A 13062-nucleotide genomic window follows, 5' to 3' on the forward strand; every position below is an offset into this window, starting at 1 on the left:
AGTCCTGAGGCTGGCTTCTGATACCCCAAAGCCTTTCTCTCATCTATTAGACATGTAAAGATTTAAGATTCAATTTAATGTCATGGAATAAAACGGTGCAATATTACTTAAATTCATTTTACGGCAGACAGATTTGCCATTGGCAGAAATTGCCTGAAGTGCCTCTTACGTTCAGAGAAAGAGAAGCAGAAGAGTCCCCTCAGAGTCACTGAGTGTCTTTAGATTCACCTCCAGTGCTTTTGCAGCCCCTGCAGCCTCACAAAGTCCAGTCCAAACTATCAGCAGCTAGAGCTCCAGATCCAAATCTCTGAAATGATCAAGCATCCTCTCGTATCCAATTTCTGATACCTGGTGTCCCTTCAGCTGGCCTCCTGCCAGTCTGCTGCCTAGAGTGAATCCCTTGTCTGCATTGGTTCCTCACCTTGAGTCTCCAATAGCCTGCCATGTATGCGTTTCTTCAACTGCAGAACCCCTCACCATCCTGTGGGATGTCTGCTCTGCTTGTATGGGTTGGTGGTGGGGTGGGTGGTGGTGGTCTCCCCATCTTCTGGTGCTCTGTGCAGGTCCTCTGCTTCCATGGAGTCTGCAACCCCTCGTGGCTGCTGCCGATCATAGCCACCGCCATCTTTGGCACAGACCCTGCGGTCACAGGATTTTTATATACAACCACTTGATTCTATTTACTGATTATTTAAAGCCGGCATGGAGCTGGTGGCAGTCGGTCTGGGTGGATAGACTCCATGGGAGTACTTTGTTTCTGCTACCCGCTCTCCAAGGGTTGTGGCAGTGGCTTCGCTGTCGTTACAGCCGCCTCGGTAATGCTGCCATCTTTCCAGATAGGATAGCATTACTATTTATTTGTCTTGATGTGTGCAGTTCTAAAACTATCAAGAAGCTCAGCACCTTCCAGGACAAAGCAGATTCCTTGAATGATTCTCCAGTCCACCACCCAAGAGTGTTTCAATGCAACTTTACAAGGTGTTGGTTAGACTACATCTGAATTCTGCAAACTTTTTTGACTTCCATATTTAAGAAAGTCTCTGCTTGTGTTGGAGACAAGTGCAGGGAAGAATTACATTCAAGTTGAATATTTAAATATTAAATTAATTAAGCAGTTGAGTAGATGAGCCTATATTTCAATTAAATAGTGTAGGTTATTTTGGAGTATATTTATGTAAAAGTAAAGAGGTTGAATAAGAGAATTCTGTGATGGAATATTTGAAATGTTTTTGGGAGATAAATTGATAAAATTAGAGAAGGTTACATACATACATACACTTTAAAATAGATCTTACTTGAAATACTGAAGAATTCATATTCATTGACTTTACAGAAACTATAGAGAATGCTATGCACATTTCACAAGTAGGTGCTAATTGAAATGATGTCATAAAATGAATGGACTGGAGCCAGGTTGTCTGTGTTGGACATTTTTGCAAGGCTTTTGATCTCTGCAAAGTGCTCTCTCAGAGATCATTGAGAGCATTTGTTTACCTAAAACAACAGATGGACTAGAAGACTGACTCCTATTGTTTGCTGGAGAAGGAGGGGATTTTGCAAGTGAGAAAGAGAAGGACATGCTGCTGATAGTTTGGAGTCTGAGATAGAGAGAGTGACACAGATGAAGCAAGCCAAGGGAAGCTTATTGGAACTGAAACAGAAGCTCCAGAGTGGCAGAAGTGCTATCTATCTGATGTTTTCTCTTGGAATAAAAGGAACAGAAAGGAACTCTGTGGTAGCCTGAAAGAAAGAGGTTATCATCTGGAGAACCCTGAGGGGGCAAGTTTCATCAGCAAGACATTGAGGAGGCTAATGGTGGTACCTCAGTTGTGGAAATCCTGGAACAACAAATCTCTCTGCAAACTTGCAAGAACCTTCCTGAGCAGTAAACATTTACCTTTCGAGCACCAAAGCCTGGTGAACTTTATACATGTTAAATTCTATGCACAGTATAAGAATTGCCTGCAACCGGTGAACTCAGAAGAATGAGAAATGAGATTGAACTGTGAACCAAAGAACCTTTTCTTAAATTTACACACACATTACATACACGTGCGCTTAGAATTAGAAGGGGTTTACGTTGGGTTAGTTAGGTTAATAGTGATAAGTTAAAGTTTGATCCTGTTTTCATGTTTAAAGATGATTAAAAGCAACTTTTATTTAAGTAACCATTTGTCTTGGTGAATTTCTATTGCTGCTGGGTTTTGGGGTCCTCTGGACCCCTGACATTCAGAGGCTCGAACTTTCCTTTGGGATCTTAAACTTTTGGAGTTTTTGTTAATTGGTTTTTGCAAGCTAATTTAAAGCATGTTTTGTGTGTGTGTGTGTGGAAAACAGCAGCAATGGATGTTAGTACATTTTTGGTACAAACATCACCTGCAGAGCAAGAGGAAAGAGGAACTGATGATTATTTCTATGGCTTTAAAGCTGTCTGAAGTCAAGCATTGGATGAGGAAAATACAAATTCAGAGGATTATAGTGAAATATATAGGTGAGGGAAAATTTGTTGAGAGACTTAGAAAATTTTCCAGAGGTTAGATCTGTTGAATTGCAATTGGAAATGGAGAAATTGAGGGTGGAAGGAGAGAAATGGAGAATGTTGGAAGAAAGAGAGAAATTGAACTTTGAGTTGCAGAGAGAACAATGTGAGGCAGACCAGGCTGGAAAAACAAAGAGAGGAGGCTGGAAAACAGAGGAAGTATGAATTAGAGGTAGCTGAAAAACTGAGGGAGGATGATGAAAGACAGAAAATATGATGGACAAAATTGAAAGGGACAGTTTCAAATTAGTGAAGTTAAAAATTGAGATGAAGGGAGGTAAGAGAATTGAGGCTGTAGCTCTTGGGGAGAGGTTTTTGGCTAGTGGAGAGGTAAATCTAGTTTTTCCTTTTGATGAGGGAGATGTAGATGCATATTTTCAGCTTTTTGAAAAGATTGTTGAGAGCTCAAGATGGCCAAAAGACAAATGGTCTCTGATGCTCCAAAGTGAATTGAAGGGAAAAGCACAAATTAACATAACATAACAATTTACAGCACGGAAACAGGCCATTAGGCCCTTCTAGTCCACACCGAACCAAACACCCCTCTCTAGTCCCACCTCCCTGCACAATGCCCATAACCCTCCATCTTCTTCTCATCCATATACCTGTCCAACCTTTTCTTAAATAATACAATTGACTCCGCCACCACTATTTCTCCCGGAAGCTCATTCCACACGTCTACCGCTCTCTGAGTAAAGAAGTTCCCCCTCATGTTACTTCTAAACCTCTGCCCTTTAATTCTTAACTCATGTCCTCTTGTTTTAATCTATCCTCCTCTTAACGGAAATAGTCTATCCACATCCACTCTGTCTATCCCTTTCATAATCTTAAATACTTCTATCAAATCCCCTCTCAACCTTCTACGCTCCAAAGAATAAAGACCTAATCTGTCTAATCTCTCCCTATACTCTAGATGCTTAAACCCAGGTAACATTCTGGTAAACCTTCTCTGCACTCTCTCCACTCTGTTTATATCCTTCCTATAATTAGGCGACCAGAACTGCACACAGAACTCCAAATTAGGCTGCACCAACGTCTTATACAGTCTCAACATCACCTCCCAACTCCTATATTCCATGCAATGATTGATAAAGGCCACCATACTAAAAGCCTTCTTTACCACCCTATTCACGTGAGTTTCTACCTTCAGGGAACGATGTACCGTTACTCCTAAATCTTTCTGCTCTTCTGTATTCATCAATGCTCTCCCATTTACCACGTATGTCCTGTTCTGATTCTTCTTACCAAAATGAAGCACCTCACACTTATCAGCATTAAATTCCATCTGCCATTTTTCAGCCCACTTTTCTAAGCAGCCCAAATCCCTCTGCAATCCTTGAAAACCTTCTTCATTATCCACTATTCCACCTATAGTATCGTCTGCATATTCACTAATCCAATTTACCACCCCATCATCTAGATCATTAATGTATATAACGAACAACGATGGGCCCAATACAGATCCTTGAGGCACACCACTGGTCACCGGCCTCCAACCTGACAGACAATTATCCACTACCACTCTCTGGCCTCTCCCTTTCAGCCAATGTTCAATCCATTTGACTATCTCAAAATTTATACCTAAAGACTGCACCTTCTTAACTAACCTTCCATGTGGTACCTTATCGAAGGCCTTACTGAAGTCCATATAGACAACATCCACTGCGCTACCCTCATCCACATTCCTAGTCACCTCTTCAAAAAATTCAATCAGATTGGTCAAACATGACCTTCCTCCCACAAATCCATGTTGAGTGCTCCTGATCAGACCCTGTCTATCCAGATGTTTATAAGTACTATCTCTAAGAATTTTCTCCATTAATTTACCTACCACAGACGTCAAACTTACAGGCCGATAGTTGCCAGGCTTCCTCCTTGAACCCTTTTTAAATAACGGAACCACATGCGCAATGCGCCAATCCTCCGGCACTATCCCCATATCTAATGACATTTGGAAAATTACCGCCAGAGCCTCTGCTATTTCCTCCTTCACTTCTGTCAATGTCCTGGGGAAGATCCCGTCTGGTCTCGGAGACTTATCCACCTTTATATTCTTCAAAAGCCCTAAAACTACACCTTTTGTAATCTCTATATTCCCCATATTTACCCAATTTGCTTTTTTTATCTCACATCTCCCAATATCTTTCTCCTTAGTGAATACCGAAGAAAAGAAACTGTTCAATATCTCCCCCATTTCTCTAGGCTCCACACACAGTTTTCCGCTCTGATTCTCTAAGGGACCAATTTTGTCTCTAGCTTTCCTTTTACCATTAACATATTTGTAGAACTCTTTTGGATTAGTTTTCACCCTGCTTGCCATAGTTTCCTTGTACCTTCTTTTAGCTTTCCTAATTCCTCTCTTAAGATTCCTCTTACATTCAATGTAACTTTCAAACATCCCCTTAACTCCATGCTTCTTATATCTAATGTACGCCTCCCTTTTTCTTCGAACCAAGTTTCCAATATTCCTTGAAAACCACGGCTCTTTCAAATCTTTTACCCCTCCTTTTAACCTAACAGGAACATAAAGCTTTTGCACTCTCAAAATCTGATCTTTAAAAGACTTCCACCTCTCTACTACATCCTGCCCATAAAACAAATTGTCCCAATCCACACCCTGCAAGACCTTTCGCATCTCCTCAAATCTAGCTTTTCCCCAATCAAAAACTTCAACCCTTGGCCCTGACTTCTCTCTTTCCATAATGACATTGAAGCTGATGGCATTATGATCACTAGACCCGAAGTGCTCGCCAACACTAACCTCCGTCACTTGACCCATCCCATTTGCCAACAGTAGATCTAACACTGCTCCTTCTCTGGTTGGCATTTCTACGTATTGTTGTAAAAAACTATCTTGCACACATTTCACAAACTCTAACCCATCCAGTCCTTTCACAGAATGTGTTTCCCAATCTATATGTGGAAAATTAAAATCTCCCATAATTACAACCCTGTGCTTATCACAAATATCTACTATCTCCCTACAGATTTGCTCCTCTAGGTCTCGGTCCCCTCCGGGTGGTCTATAATACACCCCTACAAGTGTAACCTCTCCTTTCCTTCTCCTCAGTTCCACCCAAATAGCCTCCGTGGATGTGCCCTCTAATCTATCCTTCCTAGGCACCGCTGTAATATTTTCCCTGACAAGCAATGCAATGCAACCCCACCTCCTCTTGCATAATTGCATACTTTATTTTGACTGCAGAGCAAGTGGCAAATTTTGACACTGTTAAACAAGCAGTATTGAAAGCTTATGAGTTGGTTATATAGAAGCAGATAGACAAAAATGGAGCTAATCTTGTATGGAGTTTGCTCTGGGAAAATCTGTGTGTTTTGACTGTTGGTGCACCTCAAAAGGAATAAATGATGATTTTGACAGATTGAGAGAATTAATTGAGGAAATTAAAAGGTGTGTTCCAAATGAGATTAAATTAAACTTGGATGAGAGAGATGTGGGGCCGTGGCAGCAAATGGCAAGGTTAGCGGATGAATATGCCCTGATTTGCAAAAACAAATTTCAGAATAATAAGCCTTTTCAGAGGGTTAATTGGAGCAGATTAGTCAGCCTGAAATTAAGTCTGTGGAGAATGTTAAGAGAAAATATGAAGGTAAAATGGGAAAGAACAGAACTTCTGGATTTGTATGTAATTTTTGTAAAAAAAATCTGGTCGTGCTATTGTGAATTGTTTAGTGTTGAAAAAAAATGAGGTTTTACCAGAAGCATGAATTCAGACATGAATTCAGAATTCAGTTGAATTTAAGGAGAGCAGATGTTCCAAATCTTTTGTGTCAGAGGGCTTGGTTTCAGTAAAGGAGGGAGAATCGCAGGTTCCAGTTAAAATTCTTAAAGATATTGGAGCTGCACAGTCATTGTTGTTGCAGAATGTTTTAACTCTTGATCAAAAGACTGTCACGGGGAGACTACTTTGATTAGAGGTGTTGGAGGTGGGGTAGAGTCAATATCTCTTCATAACATGGTGCTGAATTCAGAATTAGTTAAAGTACCTATTATAGTAGGAGTTATTTCAAAGTTATCCATGCAGGGAGTCTCGTTTTTAGTAGGGAATGATTTGGCAGAGGATAAAGTTGGGTCAGTTTTGAGATTAATAAATCAGCCTAAGGATGACGTTGAAGAGGATTGTGAGATGTATCCTGCATGTACTGTAACAAGGTATTTTCCTAATAAAATGACGAGAGCAGAGGGAGATCCAGTTGATCGAGACTTGCCCAGTACTTCTGAAATGGTCTTGAAAGAGAGGGTTAATTGTGAGAGTAAGGATTTCTTTTTGTCAAGGAAAGAGTTAATTCAGCAACAGAAAACAGATACAGATCTTAGTGACTGAAGGCAATAAGTGAACAGGAGATTAAAGAAATGGCTTGTGGATGTTACTTGTTGATGAGGAAATGGAGATCTCTTATATTCCTGCTCATGATTCATCAGATGGTCATTCCTAGAATTTACCAGAATGAAATTTTAAATCTTGCCCACAGTACACCTTTGGGTGGTCATCTTGGTGTAACGAAAACCATGAATACAATTTTGAGACTTTTTCTGGCCTGGTTTGAGGAAGGTGCCAGACATGTCAATTATGTCAGGTTGTCGGAAACCTAACCAGGGTTCTCCAGTGGCTCCATTACAACCTATTCCTATTGTTGGGGAACCTTTCACTAGGGTTATTGTGGATTGTGTGGGTCCCCTGACTAAAACTAAGTCTGGGAATTAGTACTTGTTAACAATTATGTATGGCGTCGAGATTTCCAGAAGCTATACATTAAGGAATATTAAAACAAAAACAGTGGTAAAAACTTTGGAAATATTTTTCAGTTTTTGGATTACATCGAGAGTTCCAGAATGATCAGGGATTTAACTTTATGTCTGGGTTGTTTCAGAAGTTGATTTATGAGTTTGGGAATAAAACAAATCACTTCACCTTCATACCATCCTGAAACTCAGGGAGCTTTGGAGAGATTTCATTCTATTCTTAAATATATGATGAGGATTTATTGTCTGGAGAATGGGAAAGATTGGGACAAAGGTATTCATTTACTGTTATTTGCAGCAAGAGAGGCTGTGCAGGAGTCATTAGGTTTCAGCCCTTTTGAAATTATGTTTGGAAATCAGGTTAGAGGACCTTTAATGTTGTTACAAGAAGGATATGCAGTTGGATTTGCTGGATGATGTTTCTAAATTTAAAGATGAGTCACAAAAAGTGTGGACTTTGGTTCAAGAGAAATTAAAAATGTCACAGGGTAAAATGAAGTGTTTATTTAATAGGCAAGCTCAAGAGAGGAGTTTTAAGAGATGAAGTGTTAACTTTGTTTCCAACACATGACAATCCTTTGAGAGCTATATTTTCTGGACCACATGAAGTTAAATCAAAACTGAATGATGTTAACTGTTAAAACTCAGGTTTGTCAAATATGTTGAAACCTTATTATGGAGAACAGTCTGTATCAGAGATGTTAGTTGTTGACAGGGTTGAGGAAGTTATGGATCATAAGATGATGGAAACAGAATCTTGTAAAGGTAATCTTAAAGAAACCATGATTCCTGTGTGCCTATATAACTGAGAAATTTTGGAAAATCTGGAGGAAAAATTAGGCCAACTTAAATCAAAAGAACAGATGCAGTAGAAAGAATTAATTATGAAACATGCAAATTTGTTTCTTGATGTGCCAAAAAGGACGTCAGTGATATGATGTGGGAGAGGCAAGTCCCATAAAACAACACCCATATAGAATAAGCATTCAGGAGGTGGAATGTATGTTGAAAAATGATATTATTAGACCTTCGAACTCAGATTGGAGTTCTCCTTGTGTTCTGGTATCTAAACCAGATGGATCTACAGGTACCGAATCCTTTATTCGGAACCCTTGGGGGACAGTGTGTTCTGAATTTCAGATTTTTTTGGTCTTCACAACAAAAGCCAGCTGCCCCATATTTAAGCACACCTGAATTGTGCTGTCGTATCCACCCCCTTCCAGTCACGCTGCCGTCCCTCCCCCCCGCCCGCCCAGGTCGCGCTGCCGTCCCTTCCCCCGCCCGCCCAGGTCGCGCTGCCGTCCCTTCCCCCGCCTGCCCGGGTCGCGCTGCCGTCCCTTCCCCCGCCCGCCCGGGTCGCGCTGCCGTCCCTTCCCCCACCCGCCCGGGTCGCGCTGCCATCCCTCCCCCCCCCCCCCGCCCGCCCGGGTCGCTCTGCTGTCCCCCCGCCCGCCCGGGTCGCGCTGCCGTCCCTCCCCCCCCCCCCCCCGGCCGCCCGGGTCGTGCTGCTGTCCCTCCCCCCCTTACAGCCTATATTTGACCTATAGAACCAGAACACGACAGCACGGAAAGCAGGCCATTGGGCACTTCTTGTCCATACTGAAACATCATTTGGCTAGTCCCACTGATGTGCAACCATTCCATAACCCTCCAAACTTATCCCATCTATATATCTATCCAATTAATTCTTAAAACTCAAGAGTGAACCCGCATTTACCACATCAGATAGCAGCTTGTTCCACACCCCCACCACTCTGTGAAGATGTTTCCCCTAATGTTCCTCTTAAACCATTCCCCTTTTACCTTAAAGCTATGTCCTCTTGTATTTATCTCTCCTACTGTAAGTCAAAAGAGCCCACTTGGATTTACTCTGTCTATATCCTTCATAATCTTTTATACCTCTATCAAATCATCCCTCATTCTTTTATGCTCCAAGGAATAAAGTCCTAACCTATTTAATCTTTCCCTGTAACCCGACTTCTGAAGACCTGGCTATATCCTAGTAAATATTCTTGACACTCTTTCAATCTTACTGACATCCTTCCTGTAGTTTGGCCTCACCTATGTCTTGTGCATTCTCATCATAACAGCCTAACTGCTGTACTCAATACTTTGATTTATGAAGGCCAAGATGCCAAAAGTTTCCTTTACAACCCTGTCCACCTGTGTTCACACTTTCAGGGAATTATGTATCTGTATTCCCAAATCCCTTTGTTCCTCTGCACTCCTCAGTAACTTTGCTATTTACTGTATATGTCCTACCTTGGTTTCCCCTTGCAAAATGCAACACCTCACATTGGTCAACATTAAATTCCGTCTGCCATTTTCTGCCGCGTATTTCCTGTTGGCCCAGATCATTCTTCAAACTATTTCCTCGTCCACAATGCCCTCAATCTTTGTGTCATCTGCAATCTTGCTGATCAAATTTATCACATTATTATCCAAATCATTGATATAGATGGTAAACAACAATGGTCCCAGCACTGATCCCTGAAGCACACCACTAGTCACAGGCCTCCAATCTGAGAAGCAATCATCCACTACCACTGTCTGACTTCTTCCATTCTGTGCCAATTTCAAATCCAGTTTACAAGGTCTTTATGGATACCTAGTGCCTGAACCTTCTGAACTAACTTTTCATTTGGGACCTTGTCAAAGACTTTACTAAAGTCCATGTAGACCACATCCACAGCCTTTCCTTCATCTACTTTCTTGGTAACATTAAACATGACCTACCATGCACAAAGCCATGCTAACTATCCTTAATCAGCCTTTGGCTGTTCAAATACTTGTATATCAGATCAATCAGAACATTCTCCAATAATTTACCCACTACTGACGTCAGGCTCACCTACCTGTAATTTCTAGGGTTACTTTTGGAGCCTTTTTAAACAATGGAACATGAACTACCCTCCAATCTTCTGGCACCTCACCTGTGGCTAAGGATATTTTAAATATATCTGCCAGGGCCCCTGCAATTTCTACACTAGTCTCCCTCAAGGTCTGAGGGAATAAAGTCAGGCCCGGAGGATTTATCTTTCTTTATTTGAAGCAAGGCAGCAAGCACCTCCTCCTTTTTAATCTCTAAATGCTCCATACGATGACAGCTTGTTACCCTTCCTTCCTTGTACACGATGACAATTTCTTGAGTAAATTCTGATGTAAAGAAAAACTGTTTAAGATCTTGCACCATCTCGTTAGGCGCCATACATAGACGGTGACTCTGATCTTCTAGAGGACCAATTTTTGTCCCTTACTCTCCTGTTACTCTTAACATACTTGTAGAAACCTCTTGGGTTTGCCTTCACATTATCTGCCAAAGCAACCTCATGTCTTCTTTTTGCCTTCCTGATTTCCTTAAGTGTTTTTTTTTTGAATATTTTATTTTTGATTTTACAGGCTCATGCATTTCAAACAACACAGGAGAACATTTGTCCCCATTTACAGAGAATATTGTACTGTTTTTCCTCCTCCTCCACCCTTAAATGATAAATCAACAAGCACATACTAGATATAAAACTCAATGGAATAACAATAGGTCACAAACAAGTTACAAACAGGTCACAGAAATAATCGAATGATAACATAAATCAAGATGATACCTGATCAACCTCAAGTACGTAGAAAAAACAAAACAAAAAGAGACAATACCAAAAACAAAACAAAACTTGGGGGTGTGTTGACCAAGTCTCAGAGTCATTTCTTCAATCCTGACATTCTAGGATTGCTAAGATCAGATAATAGACTGGTTATCATAGTGGTTAGGACAACCTTGCCAGTGGATGGAGTTTCACTATTATAGGGTAATGACTTGGCAGAAGGAAAGGTTGTTCCTGCAGTACAATTGCTAGCTAAGCCATTAAGTGAGGTGTCCAATAAGGACTTGGATACTTACCCCGCCTGTGCGATAACTAGGGTGATGTCTGAGAAGACAGTGAACCTAGCTAAGACAGTGGAAAAGAATGTGAACCAAACAAAATTGGTAGTGGTTTAGAACCAGTTTTGAGTAAAATTAACCTGATTCAAACTGCAAAATGATCATTAGCCAATCCCAGTCCTGATAATAGTGTGAAGGATCTGGAATTGTCATTATCTAGACAAGAATTGATCATACAACTTGCGGAGGTAAGGGAGAAGGCCCTCTCCAAGGAAGAAATGAAAAAGGTGCTGTTAGGATATTATGTTAGGGATTGTGTGTTCTTGAGAAAATGGAAGTCACCTGATATTCCTGCCAGTGAAGACTGGGCAGTGGTGCAGCAGGTCATGGCACCTAGAGCTTACAGAAACAAAATCATGACTTTAGCTCATAACACCTCTTTTGGAGGTCACCTTGGGGTAAATAAAACTGTCACTAAGATCACCAAACAATTTTATTGGCTGACTGTAAAGAAAGATGTTGCACATTTTTGTAGGGTCTGTCACATCTGTCAGATGGTTAGTAAACCTAACTAGGGTCCCCCAGTGGCACCCTTAAGCCAATCCCAGCTTTTAATGAACCATTTTCCAAGGTAATTGTGGACTGTGTGGGGCCATTACCTTGAATAAAGACTGGAAATCAGTACTCACTGACAATTATGTGTGCTGCTATGAGGTATCCAGAGGCCATTCCACTGAGGAATATTAAAGCCAAGACAGTGGCAAAGGCTTTGATAAGGTTTTCCACTCTAGTGGGCCTGCCCAGGAAGATAAAGTCAGACCAGGGGAGCAATTTAATGTCAGGCCTATATCAATAAGTAATTTATGAGTTGATGGTTAAACAGATCTTGTTGTCTTCCTACCATCCAGAGAGTCAGGGAGCATTAAAAAGTTCCATTCAACCTTAAAGAATATGATGAGAACTTATTGCTTCGAACATGATAAAGATTGGGATGAAGGAGTTCACTTACTTTTATTTGCCATAAGAGAATCAGTCCAGAAATCATTTGGTCACAATTAGTTCATTTGAGCTAGTTTTCAGACATGAGGTGAGAGGTCCTCTAATGGTACTAAATGAACTAAGGACTAATCAGGATATACAATTGAACTTGTTGGATTACATCTCTAAATTTTAAAGAATAATTGCAGAAAGCCTCTGAAATGGCAAAAGAAAATCTGAAAGCCACTCAGCAGAGAATGAAAGTCTGGTATGATCATAAGGCAAGTAAGGAGTTTCAAGCTTGGTGACAGGGTGTTAGTACTGTTCCCTACCCAATCGAATCCCCTTATGGCTAGATTTTCTGGACCAATATAAGGTTCAGTCTAAACTTAGTGAGGTTACGTATGTAATTAAAACAGTTGACTGCAGACAGGAGAGTCATGTCTGCCATGTAAATATGATCATGCCATGTCGAGCAGGAGCCTCTTAATGAGGCAAAACCTTTGCTAGAGGAGTTAGTGATTATCCCGGAAGGAGCAAATAGTCTTAGTTTGAAGGAAGATCAGGGATCACAGAGAATGATGTCCAAGATTAGACAATTCTGTGGTTTGACAGGACCTGGAAATAAAATTGGCTCATCTTGAAATAGTGGAAAGGGAAGAAATGAAACAATTGCTTCTAGAATTTGATTCCAGATATACCCCAATGAACTTCTGTAGCATGCTATGATATGGAGGTAGGTGATGCTAAGACTATTAAGCAACATCCTTACTGGATGAACCTGGAAAAGAGTAGGGTAATGGATCATAAACTTGATTGTATGCTAAAGAATGAAATCATCTGTAAGTCAACTTCGGATCGGAGTTCACCTTGCTTGTTGGCAGATGACATGGTTAGATTATGTAT

The 13062-nt window shown here is 40.9% G+C and overlaps 1 protein-coding gene across 5 annotated transcripts in view; it reads left to right on the top strand.

Moving 5' to 3' along the window:
- Nucleotides 1–13062, top strand: part of kiaa1109 (KIAA1109 ortholog) — a 479529-nt gene that overhangs the window by 32407 nt on the left and 434060 nt on the right. The window lies entirely within an intron of this gene.

Source organism: Narcine bancroftii, chromosome 3 (genome assembly GCF_036971445.1).
Source record: "Narcine bancroftii isolate sNarBan1 chromosome 3, sNarBan1.hap1, whole genome shotgun sequence".
NCBI lineage: Eukaryota > Metazoa > Chordata > Chondrichthyes > Torpediniformes > Narcinidae > Narcine > Narcine bancroftii.